Raw genomic sequence first — 18,268 nt, 5'->3', positions numbered from 1 at the left:
AGGTTGATTTTTTCAGTATTTCGAAGTTAGGGGGTATAGCTCAGTGGTAGAGCATTTGACTGCAGATCAAAAGGTCTCCAGTTCAACTCTGGATGCCCCCTCCGTGGTCGTCCGCCATGTCATAAGTCGTCAGTTTCTGCTTCGTCATCACTGACTGTGTAGCAGGGTTCTCCTGTTCAACTCTGGATGTCTGTTTTATTCCCCACTGCCATCTATCTGTCCACATAAAAGAGAAGTGCAATGCACACCTTTGCGATATTCCAATTGTGAATTTGCTGAAGTTTAGCTCTTCAGTGTACAGCTTCTTCAGTTTAAACAATGTCTTGCAACTTTCTAGAAAGAACGCCAACAAACATTTGAATTTTTCAAACCTTGAGTGTATGAGTTGTTCAGAGTAGGGGGTGTAGCTCAGTGGTAGAGCATTTGACTGCAGATCAAGAGGTCTCCAGTTCAATTCTGGATACCCCCTTCTTTACATCTCTGACAAGTCAGTATTGTTCACTTGCTATTGCTTTTAATTTTGTAAGGTGTATACTGAAAAACCAGACTCGTGTTTTTTTGCCAACCATTGTCCAAAATACTTTTTCTTGGAAGCAAACCTGAAAAAATCAGGTTGCTTTCTTCATTCCTTAATAATGGGGGTGTAGTTCAGCAGTAGTGCAACTGACTGCAGATCAAGAGGTCTCCAGTTCAATTCTAGAATACCACGTATGTATATCACTGCTACATCAGTGTTGTTCAGTTACTGTTGCTTTAAATTTAGTAAGGTGTATACTGAAAAACATGACTCATATTTCTTTCTAGCTATTGTCAAAAATTATTTTTCATGCCCCCTAACATGGAAAAACCAGGTTAATGTAATCTGTTCTCTAAAGTAGGGGGTATAGCTCAGTGTTAGAGCATTTGACTGCAGATCAAGAGGTCTCCAGTTCAACTCTGGATGCCCCCTTCCATGTTCCTCCCCCATGTCTAAACTTGGCAGTCTCTGCTTCCTCATTATTGACTGTGTAGCAGGGTTCTCCTGATCAACTCTGGATGTCTGTTTTATTCCCCACTGCCATCTATCTGTCCACATAAAAGAGAAGTGCAATGCACACCATTGCAATATTCCATTTGTGAATTTGCTGAAGTTTAGCTCTTCAGTGTACAGCTTCTTCAGTTTAAAAAATGCCTTGCAACTTTCTAGAAAGATAATGCCAACAAACGTTTGAATTTTTGAAAACTTGAGTATATCTGTTGTTCACAGTAGGGGGTGTAGCTCAGTTGGAGACCATTTGACTGCAGATCAAGAGGTCTCCAGTTCAAATCTGGATGCCCCCTTTACATCTCTGCCAAGTCAGTATTGTTCACTTGCTATTGCTTTTAATTTTTGTAAGGGGTGTAACGTGAGGAAATATGGGTTTTCTGTCACAATGGTGGTGTTGGACGCAGCTGGGTCATAGCTGGGTCGCTGAGAACTTTCACCCACAGATTAAGACCTGAACGCCAGCGAGTCTGGGAGGAAACCATAACATCTGCCACGTGCAGTCTACCAGAAGATGTGTTTACATGAGTTGTACCCAGACCAAGTCAAAACATAAAGTTTAAACTTCTTTTTCGTGATTTTAATGTTAAAATAACCATTATCATTTTGCTCATTATAAATGTGTTTAATCAAATGAATGACTAGTATGCTTTGGGGTAATTATAATGGATTAATGAATCCACACTTAAGTAGATAATGTTGAATGTGTGGTACTGACCTTCACACTCAAGCACACAAACATTCACACACACCCACACACATCTGCCCACAGTAAACTCCAGACACATTTGATGACGCACATGTTTTGCTTTGAGAAGAGAGGTTTTTGGTAAGTTTTCAGTTTTATGATTCAGTTCGGGTTGGACAACGGGAGAGAACAGACCTGAAAACCAAAGGGGGGGCAGAGCCTGTTGGCTCGTTCTTCCCCCCTTTCACGCTGTTTCTGCCAAGCCAGGCAGAATAGCTGAATCGCGACTTCTAACGAAGACTCATTACCGAGTCTTTTGATTTCTGAGTGAATTAACTTAAGAAAGCGCATCGATAAAACGCTCTACCATCCACGTGTACCGAGGGCAACTCTGGACCGGTTCCGTTCGACACCTACGTCTCCTTTCAGCCGCCGGTGTCATCTGGATGAACCACAACATCCTCCACGGCCCGGATCCGAAAGAGGGTCCACAAGAGTTCGGTGAGACAGAGCACGGTTTTAGCGTTTGATGCAGTTCTCTGATAAGACCTAAGTTTATCCAAACCATCACTTCACTCAGACACCTGTTTCTTCCTGAAGCAAAATCAGACTCACACACGCATTCATGTCACAACATTCTCAATCTTCATAAATTCACCAGAAGGTCTATTTGAGCAAGAACAGCATATAAACTGTTAAAAGATTGTCCCACAAAGTTGCCAATGTGATTGTTATTTCCTGTTTGTCAATTTTCAAAATCATTAGTTTAACTTGAAGAATTAAAACTGTTAATCCTTCAAACTTGTTTCCTCATTGAACTGAAACACAGACACTCAGATATTATCGGCAGTTTATGGATGAAAACAACCTTTGAGTCTTCTGAACAATATAAAATTTGGTTATTGATTTATTAAAATTAATATTCCGAATTAATACGTAGCATGGTTTCTCTTTCATAAAAGAGCATAAATCCATAACGCTACATTTAATGGCGAGCGTATCCAGTCTTCTATATCTGCGATATGTCTGCTTTCTTACATCTAAAAGCTACAAACTGTCAGGACTCAGGTATCTCCCGGCTGACGTTCGGACCACAACTCCCGACATGCTCCTCATGGGGAGCTCCCAGCGTGCTCCTCGCGGGGATTCCCTCCACGTCACAGCCAAGCAAGGCTATATATGGAAGACGCCGGTACCGGCTTCTCATCTCAGTCATCGTTTCTTCCTCACAGAGATACGACCGGAGAAATAATAAAACTGTTAAACGTCTCACCTTGTTCGTCTCCTTCATCCAGTCTGATCAGCCCGACAGGATGACTGAGATCCAAGTAGATCCGACGGAGATCGATCGTCTCCGCCACGAGAACTTGCAGCTGCGTTCCATGGTAGATCAGCTCAACACCAAGGTGAACTCCTTGTCCGACCACACCCTGCGTCTATCCACGGCTCTCACGGCTCTCCAACAACAGGCAAACGATCAGCAGCAACAGATCGCGGCACTCCAGGATCCAACCCGCTCTGCTCCTAGGGAGGAGCCCCACTTCAGCCTGCCGGAGAGGTGGAACGGAGAGACGGGGAGCCCTGATGGTCTGCTCGCCACGCTGGACATGCAGTTCGAGTGCCAACCTGGATGCTACCCATCTGCGCGCTCCCGAGTGGCGCATCTCACCTCCCTGCTCTCCGGACGCGCCGCGGAGTGGGCTGCTGCGCTTTACAATTCCAAATCCCCTGCCTGCAACGACTATGCTGCGTTTGTGTCCGCTCTCCGGAAGACCTTTGTTCCCCCCAGCAGCGAAGTGGGAGCAGAGACACGCCTTCTCAAACTCCGCCAGCGGGAACGCTCGGTGTGCGCTTATGCGTCGGAGTTCCGCACCATCTCCGCCAAGCTGCAGTGGAATGACTCCGCTCTGCGGGCCGCCTTCCTGGAGGGGCTGGCACCCTACATCCGTGATGAGTTGGCGGGAAGGGAGCTGCCTCAGACCCTGGATGAGGTGGTTGATCTGGCGCTGCGCATCGACCAGCGGGTTCTGGTTCGACCCAAGTTATCCACGCGTCCCCCCAGGATGCCGGTGCCTCGCCCTCGTTCACCCACGCCAGCTCCTGTACCCATGCTGACGGAGAAGCCCACGCAGCTCGGCCACCTTCCCCCCGAGGAGAGACAACGACGGTGGCGCGAGGGCCTCTGTGCCTACTGTGGCTCTCCCGACCACCGACGCCTGGACTGCCCGCGACGATCGGGAAACGGGGCGCCCCACTGAGTATTGGGGTCGCTCAGTCTGGGTCTTCTTCTACCCCTGTCGCTACTAACCGTCTCCTTATTCCTGTCACCCTCCTCCATGGTGAGGCCTCACTCCACGTAAACGCATTGGTGGACTCGGGGGCCGCGGACAATTTCATGGACCTGGATCTGGCAAAACGCCTACGGATCCCCCTACAACCCCTGGAGAGGGTTATACCAGTGACCTCGGTGGACGGTAGGCCTCTCCAACCCTACCCAGTCCGAGACCGAACCCAGCCACTCCGTATGATCACCCAAGGCCACCAGGAGACCCTCCATTTCCTGATCATTTCTGCTCCCTCTTCTCCCCTAATCCTGGGGTTCCCCTGGCTCCGTCTCCACGACCCTCATATTTCCTGGTCCCAGAACCGCCTGCTGGGCTGGGGGACCTCGTGCCAGACCCACCTCGCTCCTCCTCCATCCTCGGCGGGTCTTCCGGACGGGGGCCCCAGCTCCACACCGCCCCACCTGCCGCTGCCCTATCGGGACCTGGCCGCGGTGTTCGACAAGCGGCGCGCCACCTCCCTGCCACCTCACCGGCCATATGATATGGAGATCAAGCTGCTACCCGGAACCAGTCCTCCCCGCGGGCGCCTTTTCTCTCTCGCGCCTCCCGAGACCAAAGCGATGGAAGAATATATCGCCCAGGCCCTCCAGCAGGGGTTCATTCGACCCTCCTCCTCTCCGGGTGCCGCTGGCTTCTTCTTCGTGAGGAAAAAGGAAGGCGATCTTCGCCCCTGCATAGACTATCGGGGTCTGAACAAGATCACGGTCAAGGACCGCCATCCTCTGCCGCTCCTCACTACCGCTCTGGATGCCATCTCCCAGGCACGGATCTTTACGAAACTGGATCTCTGGAGCGCCTACAATCTGGTCCGTATAAAGGCCGGGGATGAGTGGAAGACCGCTTTCATAACACCCACCGGCCACTGGGAGTACCTGGTTATGCCCTTCGGACTATGCAATAGCCCTGCTGTCTTCCAACGTCTCATTAATGATGTCCTCCGCGACATGCTGGGACGGTGGGTGTTCGCCTATCTGGACGATATACTGATCTACTCCAAATCCGAGGCCGAACACATCCATCATGTTCGCGCCGTCCTGACCCGGCTCCTGGACCACAACCTGTACTGTAAACCCGAGAAATGCTCCTTCCATCAGCAGTCCATATCCTTCCTGGGTTACAGGATCTCGGACGAAGGGATAACCATGGACCCTCAGAAAATCCAGGCGGTGAAGGACTGGCCCTTGCCAACCAGCCTGAAACAACTGCAGAGTTTTCTGGGTTTCTGCAACTTTTACCGCCGTTTTATAAAGAACTATAGCACCCTCGTAGCCCCTCTCACCTCTCTCACTCGACCAGGCTCCCCTGGCCAGCCGTTTCATCTAACTCCCGACGCCATTCGGGCCTTCCACCACCTGGTCACCCGCTTTACCTCGGCCCCGATCCTCCGCCATCCAGATCCTGCAGTCCCCTTTGTGGTCGAGGTCGACGCCTCTGACGTCGGCGCCGGCGCCATCCTGTCTCTAGGCGGGCCCGACGACAGGCTCCATCCCTGCGCCTACTTCTCCAGGAAGTTTTCCACCACCCAGCAGAAGTACGGTGTGGGCGACCGTGAGTTACTGGCCATAAAATGGGCATTGGAGGAATGGAGGCAGTGGCTTCTGGGCACCACTCAGCCTTTCACGATCTGGACTGACCATCAGAACCTGACCCACATAAAATCTGCCAAGCAGCTTAATCCTCGCCAGGCTCGCTGGGCCCTCTTCTTTGAACCCTACGACTTCCATCTCGCCTACCGCCCGGGAGCCAAGAACCAGAAGGCGGACGCCCTCTCCCGCCAATTCACCCACTCCTCGCCCTCGTCCGAGCCAGCGCCAATCCTCCCGGAACACCGTTTCCTGGGCCAACTGAGGTGGCCGTTGGAGGAAGCTATCCAGAACGCCCTCCGGGACGACCCCGCGCCTCCTGAGACCCCCGTGGGTCGCCTCTATGTCCCCACGGCCTGTCGCAGCGAGGCGTTGTCCTGGGCCCACTCATCACGCCTGTCTGGCCACGCTGGTTTCTCCAGAACTCTTAAATTCCTCCAACGAGCCCTCTGGTGGCCAGGCATGGCGAGGGATGTGAAAGAATACACCAGCGCCTGTGACGTCTGTGCCCGCTCCAAGAACCCCAACCAGGCCTCGGCTGGTGCCCTCCGACCTCTTCCGGTGCCCAGCCGCCCCTGGTCCCACGTGGGGCTGGACTTCGTCACAGGTCTCCCGTCGGTCAATAACCTCAACACTGTCATGACGGTTACGGACCGCTTTTCCAAGTCTGTCCATTTCATCGCCCTTCCGGGTCTCCCCTCAGCCCAACGCACAGCGGAACTGTTCCTGGAGAACGTGGTGCGCCTCCACGGGTTCCCAGTCGACGTGGTCTCGGATCGGGGGCCCCAGTTCACGGCCCGGTTCTGGAAAGCTTTCTGTCGGCTGATGGGAGCATCGGTCAGTCTATTCTCAGGCTACCACCCGCAGACCAATGGCCAGACGGAGCGGGCTAACCAACAGCTGGGTCGGTACCTTCGTTGTTTTGTCTCGGCTCAACCCTCACAGTGGCCTAAATACCTCTTCTGGGCGGAGCTGTCCCACAATCTTCACACCTCATCTGCCACTCGGCTGTCCCCTTTCGAGGTCTGCTATGGCTTCCAGCCCCCGGTCTTTGCCCACCAAGAACCCGAGGTCGCCGTTCCAGCAGCGGAAGCCATGGTGAGACGCTGCAAGAGCGCCTGGATCAAAGCACGAGCCTCCATAACCAGAGCTAACACCAGCTATGCTCGCCAGCATCTCCGTCGACACCGTCCTGGTCCCTCCTATGCTCCTGGGGACAAGGTCTGGGTGTCCACGGCTGACCTTCGGGTCCGTGCCGGGGCCAAGAAACTCGCTCCTCGGTTCCTCGGCCCATACCCCATCCAAAGGGTCATCAACCCGGTCACGTACCGGTTGCGACTGCCGGCTACTCTCCGCATCCATCCCACCTTTCATACCTCCCGGCTCAAGCCCTTCGTGGAGTCCTCCCTTCTCCCGCCTCCGACTCCGGCGCCGCCTCCTGCCCGCTTCCTCAACGGTGAGCCTATCTACACCGTCCGGCGCATCCTGGACGCTCGCCGCAGGGGTCGGGGCTGGCAGTACCTAGTGGACTGGAAGGACTATGGCCCCGAGGAACGCTCCTGGGAGCCGGCTCGGTGCATCCTGGACCCTTCCCTGATCTCCGACTTCTGGGTCCGCCGGGGTCGCGCTGGGACTTCTGGAGCCGTCCCTGGACCGGGGGGTCCTGTCAGGACTCAGGTATCTCCCGGCTGACGTTCGGACCACAACTCCCGACATGCTCCTCATGGGGAGCTCCCAGCGTGCTCCTCGCGGGGATTCCCTCCACGTCACAGCCAAGCAAGGCTATATATGGAAGACGCCGGTACCGGCTTCTCATCTCAGTCATCGTTTCTTCCTCACAGAGATACGACCGGAGAAATAATAAACTGTTAAACGTCTCACCTTGTTCGTCTCCTTCATCCAGTCTGATCAGCCCGACACAAACAACGCTTTTCTCTGTGTTTCACTTTGATGTCTTATTTTGAAATTAACCGGAAATTGTTCCGCTGAAGTCACTCTTCCGGGAGGCGTCCTGGTGGAAACTTGACCGGGAAGATCTCCGATCTCAAATTGACCGCAAATTACAGACCTAACTTTGATTTATCCCATCTTCGCCTTCGGAGCGAACGTGTGAGTTGTGCTTTTGACTAAATTCTGTCCATTTTTACGCGCCGCCGCGTCTCTAGTCTAACCTCAGGTCGGAAAGCTACGTTTCCGCTCTGACCATTGCTGGGTGAGCTACCGTGAGCAGCTTATCCTCAGTTCCTAAAATTATCAATAAATTCTCCGAACCTCAGAACCGAGACTAAATTCTCGGACACCTTTCGTCTCAGTGTGTTGACACTGTGGGCGAGCTATTGTGGAAAATATCTCCATTGCATGGGCGACTTATAGAAACCGAATCTGAACGGAATGCTCGGTGACTCCTACCGTGGCTTGATTGCTAGGTAAACGTCGTAAAGCGAAGCATGGCCGTCACGCGTTACTGCATTCAGATTGCGTGCGCTTTTTAAACGGAATGCTCGGTGACTCCTACCGTAGCTTGATTGCTAGGTAAACGTCGTAAAGCGAAGCATGGCCGTCACGCGTTAGTGCATTCAGATTGCGTGCGCTTTTTAGACGGAATGCTCGGTGACTCCTACCGTATCTTGATTGCTAGGTAAACGTCGTAAAGCGAAGCATGGCCGTCCCGCGTTACTGCATTCAGATTGCGTGCGTTTTTTAAAGTCCCGTTAGATTGTCAAACCATTTCTGACACAGTCAGTCTGTGTCCTCACAAAACCCGCATTGGCGGTGGTTCTTGTAAATCGCTACGGTGTGTAGAATCTACAGTTTGCTACGTTTGTCCGTCTGGTAGCATCTCGGCAGCGTAGGGTTTATTATTTTTTTTTATTATTTTATTTTGGACCGGTGATCGGGTCGGCTTTCACAGCCTCCATCGCTCGGATCCATGCCTTTTTCTTCCATCTTGTGAAGTTGTGTGTATTCATTTCTCTATCAACAATTCCTTGTTTTACCCTGTGTCATAAAGTTAAGTAGGCTACGGACAGTCCTTGTTTGTGTGAGACATATTAAGGAATCTGCCCGGAGTTTTACGTCGGCTCAGAAGGTAAAAACGCGAGTTGCTCTGAACTTAATGGGAGATGGACGAGACACGACAAAATCTTTCTTGCACTGTTACACCTGGTGTAAGGTTCTCTGACGTTCTGCTTCCAGAACATGCCATGACGCAGGAGACTGTTCACCGGCCGAGCATCGCTGGTCCCTCCGCCCGCCCGAACGGGCCCGTTTTAGGCGGGTGCCGCCGGTCGGGAGCAGTGGGGACTAGTGGCTGCGGTTCGGTGCCAGCTGCACTGGGTCGGAGGTGGTTCTGGTCTGCAATTCATGACGTGAATTCATGCAACATGCTGTTTACAGTCATAACGCTTTTTCTTTACTTTTATTTCTTCCAGGGGGTCAAAAACCCACCATCAATATCAAGGTTTGAAATAAACAACACTTTCTCTGCTACTTTTAAGCTGAATAAATCTCTTGAGCCTATGGTTAACCTCTCTGACAAACAGGTTGTGCTTAACCCTTTGGTTCCTAATGCTTCTCCTCTGTCATCCATGTTAAAGGCTGAACATCTCTCCAGCATGGGTGTGAAATCTTCAGGCTGTGACCCACCGCTTCAGTCAGAGGTCTGTTTTACTCGTCAGTCCGCCTCATGCACAAACCAGCTTCTTTATCGGGGCGTGATGGGAACGTCAGCCGCCGTGAAACACTTGTGGTCTCCAGACGGAGCTACCATGCCATTTAAGGGGTTTGTGCCCGGACATCTTGACCTTTATGTGAATGACCTTGTCACTTTTCAGTTTGTGACCTCTGCTAATACGGTGGCCAATTCCTTTCTCCTTTCACAGGGGTGTGACTTAGTCTCGGGCCTCTGTGCTCTCTTTCCTGTGATTTCTCTTACAGGTGACCACGACGACGCAGAAAACCCTGCGGTTTCCAGCAGTCCTGTGGTCAGTGGCGATATTGAAGGAAGCTCGGTGGTTGCTGCGATCATCTCTCTCACGGGCCCGGGGGTGCCACCCGGCCCGGGAGGTGTAGGTGCGTGCAGTGATGCTCTGCTCGGGGCCCCTCCTGACAAAAGGGGGGTGCCGAGTGGCACTGAGTTTTCCGTGGCGGACTTCAGGCTGTTCGGGGGAAATCCTCCTCCGAGCGGGCGGGTCATTGCAGAACTCGACACTGACCTTCCTCCAATTCAGCTGACAACATTGACCTCCGACCCGGAGTTAGGTGCTGCTCCTTCTACGGGGCGGAGTTCTAGTCAGTCTGTAAATACTCTGGTTAAACCGGGTTTTTCTGATTCTGTGTGGGAACCTCCATCATTCTTGGGAATAAAGTATTCTTGGCTTCAGTTTTCAGGACAGACCATGTTCCTAAAGCTAGCATCATGTCTGTATCTGATTCTAAACATGGCTAGGTTTGCTTTGACACCCGTGACACAACCATCCTTGGATCACTCCTTTTCAGAACCTCCAAGTCCAACACCTCCAGGTCTTTGGACATCTGAATGCCTACTCTTTCAGCACGATTCAAGTGACAACGTGCATCTTCTTGGTAATAGGGCTTTTAAGAGCTTAAGAACTGTTTGTTATGCTTCTCCTGTCTCACAGACATGGCATAGGTTTGAGCAACAAAAGGGGGGTGGAGAGCCTCCTCCTGCTTTGCGAGCATCATTTTCGCATTTCCAGTTCACTACTATTTCTGATCACAACAAAGTCGCCTCCGTAAAGCTGCAACACAACTTTGAGCAGGTAAAATCAGGTTCTGATCTAACAGCTAAACCATCAGCTTCGCTCCAGTTCCAAACGGGACCCTCAGGTAAATTCAAACAAGTTTCCCTGTGGGTTCGTAACACAAGATACAAACAGTTTGATAACCAAATCGCTTATGAGCCTGCTCCCACAGATACGTCCAAACTCGTGTCTCTGTGGGTCCGCAATACCAGATTCAAAACGCTTACTGCACAACTCTATTCTGACCGACTCTATTCTGACCGGATTCCTTTCCACTGACTGGTGGACCGTTACAAATTATCTCGTTTGTGGGATGAATTTTTAACAAATGTGATATCCTTTGGTTTTTTTTTTTCAGGTTACCTGCCTCCAGCCAGGGTCCTGTTACTAACTCACATCTTTAGGGATTACTAACCTACTGATTTACATTTTTAGAACTGATTTACATCTCTATCTTTTTATTAGTGCTTTGTGTAGCATGATTATATTTGATTACAAATTTAATTTTATTTTGTTACTATTTCCCTTAAAGGGCCACGAGCCAATTTGCCCTTCATTTTCATGATTATTTCTTTTATATATATATGCCTTTAATTAGTGCAGCCTGCTGAGTTTCACATATCAGTTAGGATTTGCTTTCTTTTATTTGTGTTTTCTCTGCATCACGTTTTTACATGACATGTAGAGCAGGGTGCAGAACATTTCTTCTTTAGATAATTCACAGAAGGCATCCACATTTTCCCAGAGGCACCCATAGATAGGTTTTGATTGATTTCTTTGTTTTGCATCAAATGCTATCTATCGTGTGGGCTGTCTCACTTTGTCTCCTTCTCCGAGCTCGTATGGACTACATCCCATCAGAGGGGTCGTCTTCACCATCCTTCAACTGGTTTCCTGTCGCATGGGGCTTCGGTCGTGGTTCGAGATGGGTCGAGGTCTGCGCTGGACTTCGCCTGGACTACGCCTGGGGAATACATCACCTGCCCAGCTCCGTGTGGCATACGGGCTGCTTATCCTTTGAATACCTTTGCATTATTGCTGATGAAAATTAACTGCTATTGAAATAGCTCTGCTTTCAAGATTTCCTAAGTGGATTACTTTACAATGATTGCAACAGTTTTGGCCTTAATCATCTGATCAGGATAGACTCCCTTCTACATGAGACCTGTGGTGACGCTTCATCGTTCCTGCCTTCATCTGGGATGTCTACCTTCACGAGTACATCACGTTATTGTGGTTGTGACGTCAGGTGGCCTCTGCTTGACCACCATGTCGTCACAAAAAGGGGGGAATGTAACGTGAGGAAATATGGGTTTTCTGTCACAATGGTGGTGTTGGACGCAGCTGGGTCATAGCTGGGTCGCTGAGAACTTTCACCCACAGATTAAGACCTGAACGCCAGCGAGTCTGGGAGGAAATCATAACATCAGCCACCTGCAGTCTACCAGAAGATGTGTTTACATGAGTTGTGCCCAGACCAAGTCAAAACATAAAGTTTAAACTTCTTTTTCTTGATTTTAATGTTTGAATAACCATTATCATTTTGCTCATTATAAATGTGTTTAATCAAATGAATGGTTCTTATGCTTTGGGGTAATTATAAAGGCTTAATGAATCCATAATTAGATAGTGTTGAGAATGTTTGGTACTGACCTTCACACTCAAGCACACAAACATTCACACACACCCACACACACCTTCCCACAGTAAACTCCAGACACATTTGATGACGCACATGTTTTGCTTTGAGAAGAGAAAGGTTTTTGGTAAGTTTTCAGTCTTATGATTCAGTTCGTGTTGGACAACGAAAGAGTGTGGACCTGAAAACCGAAAGGGGGGCAGAGCCGGCTGGCTCGTTTCTTCCCCCCCCCCCCCCCCTTCACGCTGTTTCTGCCACGCCAGGCAGAATAGCTGAATCGCAACTTCTAATGCAGACTCATTACCGAGTCTTTTGATTTCTAAGTGAATTAACTTAAGAAAGCGCGTCGACAAAACGCTTTACCATCAACGTGTACCGAGGGCAACTCTGGACCGGTTCCGTTCGACACCTACGTCTTCCCTGTCAGCCGTTGAGTGTCATCTGGATGAACCAACATCCTCCACGGCCCGGATCCGAAAGAGGGTCCACAAGAATTCGGTGAGACAGAACACGGTGTTTAGCGTTTTGATGCATCTTTTCCAACTAAAAACCTAAGTTTATTCAAACCATCACTTTTCACTCAGACACCTGTTTCTTCCTGAAGCAAAATCAGATGCACACAAGCATCCATCGCACCTCATATCAATCTCACAAATCACAACATTCTCAATCTTATAAGTTCACCAGAAGGTCTATTTGAGCAAGAACAGCATATAAACTGTTAAAAGATTGTCCCACAAAGTTGCCAATGTGATTGTTATTTCCTGTTTGTCAATTTTCAAAATCATTAGTTTAATTTGAAGAATTAAAACTTTTAATCCTTCAAACTGGTTTCCTCATTGAACTGAAACACAGACACTCAGATATTATCGGCAGTTTATGGATGAAAACAACCTTTGAGTCTTCTGAACAATATAAAATTTGGTTATTGATTTATTAAAATTAATATTCCGAATTAATACGTAGCATGGTTTCTCTTTCATAAAAGAGCATAAATCCATAACGCTACAGTGTATACTGAAAAACCAGACTCGTGTTTTTTTGCCAACCATTGTCCAAAATACTTTTTCTTGGAAGCAAACCTGAAAAAATCAGGTTGCTTTCTTCATTCCTTAATAATGGGGGTGTAGTTCAGCAGTAGTGCAATTGACTGCAGATCAAGAGGTCTCCAGTTCTATTCTAGAATACAACGTATGTATATCACTGCTACATCAGTGTTGTTCAGTTACTGTTGCTTTAAATTTAGTAAGGTGTATACTGAAAAACATGACTCATGTTACTTTCTAGCTATTGTCAAAAAATATTTTTCATGCCCCCTAACATGGAAAAACCAGGTTAATGTCATCTGTTCTCTAAAGTAGGTGGTATAGATCAGTGGTAGAGCATTTGACTGCAGATCAAGAGGTCTCCAGTTAAACTCTGGATGCCCCCTTCTGTATTTCGCTTCTAAGTCAATGTTGTTCATTTACAATTGCTTTGAATTTAGTAAGGTATATGCTGAAAAACAAGACTCTTGTTTCTTTTTAACTATTGTCAATATTTAGTTTTCATGTAACCAAACCTGAAAAAAAAAACAGGTTGATTTTTTTCAGTATTTCCAAGTTAGGCGGTATAGCTCAGTGGTAGAGCATTTGACTGCAGATCAAGAGGTCTCCAGTTCAACTCTGGATGCCCCCTTCCATGTTCCTCCCCCATATCATAACTTGTCAGTCTCTGCTTCCTTATTACTGACTGTGTAGCAGGGTTCTCCTGATCAACTCTGGATCTCTGTTTTATTCCCCACTGCCATCTATCCGTCCACATAAAAGAGAAGTGCAATGCACACCATTGCAAAATTCCAATTGTGAATTTGCTGAAGTTTAGCTCTTCAGTGTACAGCTTCTTCAGTTTAAAAAATGCCTTGCAACTTTCTAGAAAGATAACGCCAACAAACATTTGAATTTCTGAAAACTTTAGTATATGTGTTGTTCACAGTAGGGGTGTAGCTCAGTTGGAGACCATTTGACTGCAGATCAAGAGGTCTCCAGTTCAAATCTGGATGCCCCCTTTACATCTCTGCCAAGTCAGTATTGTTCACTTGCTATTGCTTTTAATTTTGTAAGGTGTATACTGAAAAACCAGACTCGTGTTTTTTTGCCAACCGTTGTCCAAAAGACTTTTACTTGGAAGCAAACCTGAAAAAAATCAGGTTGCTTTCTTCATTCCTTAATAATGGGAGTGTAGTTCAGCAGTAGTACAATTGACTGCAGATCAAGAGGTCTCCAGTTCAAGTCTAGAATACCACGTAAGTATATCACTGCTAAATTAGTTGTTGTTCAGTTACTGTTGCTTTAAATTTAGTTAAGCGTCTACTGAAAAAACATTACTCGTGTTTCTTTGTAACTATCTGCCCCCTAACATGAAAAAACCAGGTTAATGTCATCAGTTTTCTAAAGTAGGGGGTATTGCTCAGTGGTAAAGCATTTGACTGCAGATCAAGAGGTCTCCTGTTCAACTCTGGATGCCCCCTTCTGTATATCGCTGCTAAGTCAATGTTGTTCATTTACAATTGCTGTGAATTTAGTAAGGTATATGCTGAAAAACTAGACTCTTGTTTCTTTTTAACTATTGTCAATATTTATTTTTCATGTAACCAAACCTGAAAAAAACAGGTTGATTTTTTCAGTATTTCCAAGTTAGGCGGTATAGCTCAGTGGTAGAGCATTTGACTGCAGATTAAGAGGTCTCCAGTTCAACTCTGGATGCCCCCTCCATGGTCCTCCCCCATGTCATAATTTGTCAGTTTCTGCTTGTTCGTCATTGACTGTGTAGCAGGGTTCTCCTGTTCAACTCTGGATGTCATTTTTATTCCCCACTGCCATCTATCTGTCCACATAAAAGAGAAGTGCAATGCACACCTTTGCGATATTCCAATTGTGAATTTGCTGAAGTTTAGCTCTTCAGTGTACAGCTTCTTCAGTTTAAACAATGTCTTGCAACTTTCTAGAAAGATAACGCCAACAAACATTTGAATTTTTCAAACCTTGAGTGTATGAGTCGTTCACAGTAGGGGGTGTAGCTCAGTGGTAGAGCATTTGACTGCAGATCAAGAGGTCTCCAGTTCAACTCTGGATGCCCCCTTCCATGTTCCTCCCCCATGTCATATCTTGTCAGTCTCTGCTTCCTTATTACTGACTGGGTAGCAGGGTTCTCCTGATCAACTCTGGATCTCTGTTTTATTCCCCACTGCCATCTATCTGTCCACATAAAAGAGAAGTGCAATGCACACCATTGCAATATTCCAATTGTGAATTTGCTGAAGTTTAGCTCTTCAGTGTACAGCTTCTTCAGTTTAAAAAATGCCTTGCAACTTTCTAGAAAGATAACGCCAACAAACATTTGAATTTCTGAAAACTTTAGTATATGTGTTGTTCACAGTAGGGGTGTAGCTCAGTTGGAGACCATTTGACTGCAGATCAAGAGGTCTCCAGTTCAAATCTGGATGCCCCCTTTACATCTCTGCCAAGTCAGTATTGTTCACTTGCTATTGCTTTTAATTTTGTAAGGTGTATACTGAAAAACCAGACTCGTGTTTTTTTGCCAACCGTTGTCCAAAAGACCTTTACTTGGAAGCAAACCTGAAAAAAATCAGGTTGCTTTCTTCATTCCTTAATAATGGGGGTGTAGTTCAGCAGTAGTACAAATGACTGCAGATCAAGAGGTCTCCAGTTCAAGTCTAGAATACCACGTAAGTATATCACTGCTAAATTAGTTGTTGTTCAGTTACTGTTGCTTTAAATTTAGTTAAGCGTCTACTGAAAAAACATGACTCGTGTTTCTTTGTAACTATCTGCCCCCTAACATGGAAAAACCAGGATAATGTCATCAGTTTTCTAAAGTAGTGGGTATTGCTCAGTGGAAATGCATTTGACTGCAGATCAAGAGATCTCCTGTTCAACTCTGGATGCCCCCTTCTGTATATCGCTGCTAAGTCAATGTTGTTCATTTACAATAGCTGTGAATTTAGTAAGGTATATGCTGAAAAACAAGACTTGTTTCTTTTTAACTATTGTCAATATTTAGTTTTCATGTAACCAAACCTGAAAAAAACAGGTTGATTTTTTCAGTATTTCCAAGTTAGGCGGTATAGCTCAGTGGTAGAGCATTTGACTGCAGATCAAGAGGTCTCCAGTTCAACTCTGGATGCCCCCTCCATGGTCCTCCCCCATGTCATAATTTGTCAGTTTCTGCTTGTTCGTCACTGACTGTGTAGCAGGGTTCTCCTGTTCACCTCAGGATGTCTTTTTTATTCCCCACTGCCATCTATCTGTCCACATAAAAGAGAAGTGCAATGCACACCTTTGCGATATTCCAATTGTGAATTTGCTGAAGTTTAGCTCTTCAGTGTACAGCTTCTTCAGTTTAAACAACGTCTTGCAACTTTCTAGAAAGATAACGCCAACAAACATTTGAATTTTTCAAACCTTGAGTGTATGAGTTGTTCACAGTAGGGGGTGTAGCTCAGTGGTAGAGCATTTGACTGCAGATCAAGAGGTCTCCAGTTCAATTCTGGATACCCCCTTCTTTACATCTCTGACAAGTCAGTATTGTTCACTTGCTATTGCTTTTAATTTTGTAAGGTGTATACTGAAAAACCAGACTCGTGTTTTTTTTGCCAACCATTGTCCAAAATACTTTTTCTTGGAAGCAAACCTGAAAAAATCTGGTTGCTTTCTTCATTCCTTAATAATGGGGGTGTAGTTCAGCAGTAGTGCAATTGACTGCAGATCAAGAGGTCTCCAGTTCTATTCTAGAATACAACATATGTATATCACTGCTACATCAGTGTTGTTCAGTTACTGTTGCTTTAAATTTAGTAAGGTGTATACTGAAAAACATGACTCATGTTTCTTTCTAGCTATTGTCAAAAATTATTTTTCATGCCCCCTAACATGGAAAACCCAGGTTAATGTCATCTGTTCTCTAAAGTAGGGGGTACAGATCAGTGGTAGAGCATTTGACTGCAGATCAAGAGGTCTCCAGTTCAACTCTGGATGCCCCCTTCGGTATTTTGCTTCTAAGTCAATGTTGTTCATTTACAATTGCTTTGAATTTAGTAAGGTATATGCTGAAAAACAAGACTCTTGTTTATTTTTAACTATTGTCAATATTTAGTTTTCATGTAACCAAACTTGAAAAAAACAGGTTGATTTTTTCAGTATTTCCAAGTTAGGGTGTATAGCTCAGTGGTAGAGCATTTGAGTGCAAATCAAGAGGTCTCCAGTTCAACTCTGGATGCCCCCTTCCATGTTCCTCCCCCATATCATAACTTGTCAGTCTCTGCTTCCTTATTACTGACTGTGTAGCAGGGTTCTCCTGATCAACTCTGGATCTCTGTTTTATTCCCCACTGCCATCTATCTGTCCAAATAAAAGAGAAGTGCAATGCACACCATTGCAAAATTCCAATTGTGAATTTGCTGAAGTTTAGCTCTTCAGTGTACAGCTCCTTCAGTTTAAAAAATGCCTTGCAACTTTCTAGAAAGATAACGCCAACAAACATTTGAATTTCTGAAAACTTTACTATATGTGTTGTTCACAGTAGGGGTGTAGCTCAGTTGGAGACCATTTGACTGCAGATCAAGAGGTCTCCAGTTCAAATCTGGATGCCCCCTTTACATCTCTGCCAAGTCAGTATTGTTCACTTGCTATTGCTTTTAATTTTGTAAGGTGTATACTGAAAAACCAGACTCGTGTTTTTTTGCCAACAGTTGTCCAAAAGACTTTTACTTGGAAGCAAACCTGAAAAAAATCAGGTTGCTTTCTTCATTCCTTAATAATGGGGGTGTAGTTCAGCAGTAGTACAATTGACTGCAGATCAAGAGGTCTCCAGTTCAAGTCTAGAATACCACGTAAGTATATCACTGCTAAATTAGTTGTTGTTCAGTTACTGTTGCTTTAAATTTAGTTAAGCGTCTACTGAAAAAACATGACTCGTGTTTCTTTGTAACTATCTGCCCCCTAACATGAAAAAACCAGGTTAATGTCATCAGTTTTCTAAAGTAGGGGGTATTGCTCAGTGGTAAAGCATTTGACTGCAGATCAAGAGGGCTCCTGTTCAACTCTGGATGCCCTCTTCTGTATATCGCTGCTAAGTCAATGTTGTTCATTTACAATTGCTGTGAATTTAGTAAGGTATATGCTGAAAAACTAGACTCTAGTTTCTTTTTAACTATTGTCAATATTTA

At 46.7% G+C, this 18,268-nt stretch overlaps 8 non-coding genes across 8 annotated transcripts; all 8 read left to right on the top strand.

Annotated features, from left to right (window-relative positions):
- The first annotated feature begins 29 nt into the window (after positions 1 to 29).
- On the top strand, positions 30 to 101 carry trnac-gca (transfer RNA cysteine (anticodon GCA)). The gene has a single exon. It is a non-coding gene; the product is annotated as a tRNA-Cys (tRNA).
- Positions 102 to 397: 296 nt separating this feature from the next.
- trnac-gca (transfer RNA cysteine (anticodon GCA)) lies at positions 398 to 469 on the top strand. Its single transcript has one exon. It is a non-coding gene; the product is annotated as a tRNA-Cys (tRNA).
- Positions 470 to 877: 408 nt separating this feature from the next.
- On the top strand, positions 878 to 949 carry trnac-gca (transfer RNA cysteine (anticodon GCA)). Its single transcript has one exon. It is a non-coding gene; the product is annotated as a tRNA-Cys (tRNA).
- A 12,698-nt stretch (positions 950 to 13,647) lies between these two features.
- Positions 13,648 to 13,719, top strand: trnac-gca (transfer RNA cysteine (anticodon GCA)). The gene has a single exon. It is a non-coding gene; the product is annotated as a tRNA-Cys (tRNA).
- Positions 13,720 to 14,720: 1,001 nt separating this feature from the next.
- Positions 14,721 to 14,792, top strand: trnac-gca (transfer RNA cysteine (anticodon GCA)). The gene has a single exon. It is a non-coding gene; the product is annotated as a tRNA-Cys (tRNA).
- A 298-nt stretch (positions 14,793 to 15,090) lies between these two features.
- trnac-gca (transfer RNA cysteine (anticodon GCA)) lies at positions 15,091 to 15,162 on the top strand. Its single transcript has one exon. It is a non-coding gene; the product is annotated as a tRNA-Cys (tRNA).
- Positions 15,163 to 16,161: 999 nt separating this feature from the next.
- On the top strand, positions 16,162 to 16,233 carry trnac-gca (transfer RNA cysteine (anticodon GCA)). Its single transcript has one exon. It is a non-coding gene; the product is annotated as a tRNA-Cys (tRNA).
- Positions 16,234 to 16,531: 298 nt separating this feature from the next.
- trnac-gca (transfer RNA cysteine (anticodon GCA)) lies at positions 16,532 to 16,603 on the top strand. Its single transcript has one exon. It is a non-coding gene; the product is annotated as a tRNA-Cys (tRNA).
- The last annotated feature ends 1,665 nt before the right edge of the window (positions 16,604 to 18,268 follow it).

This window comes from Nothobranchius furzeri, chromosome 9, assembly GCF_043380555.1.
Source record: "Nothobranchius furzeri strain GRZ-AD chromosome 9, NfurGRZ-RIMD1, whole genome shotgun sequence".
NCBI lineage: Eukaryota > Metazoa > Chordata > Actinopteri > Cyprinodontiformes > Nothobranchiidae > Nothobranchius > Nothobranchius furzeri.
Note: the sequence above shows the minus strand (reverse complement) of the source record. Positions and strands in the feature narration are given on the sequence as shown.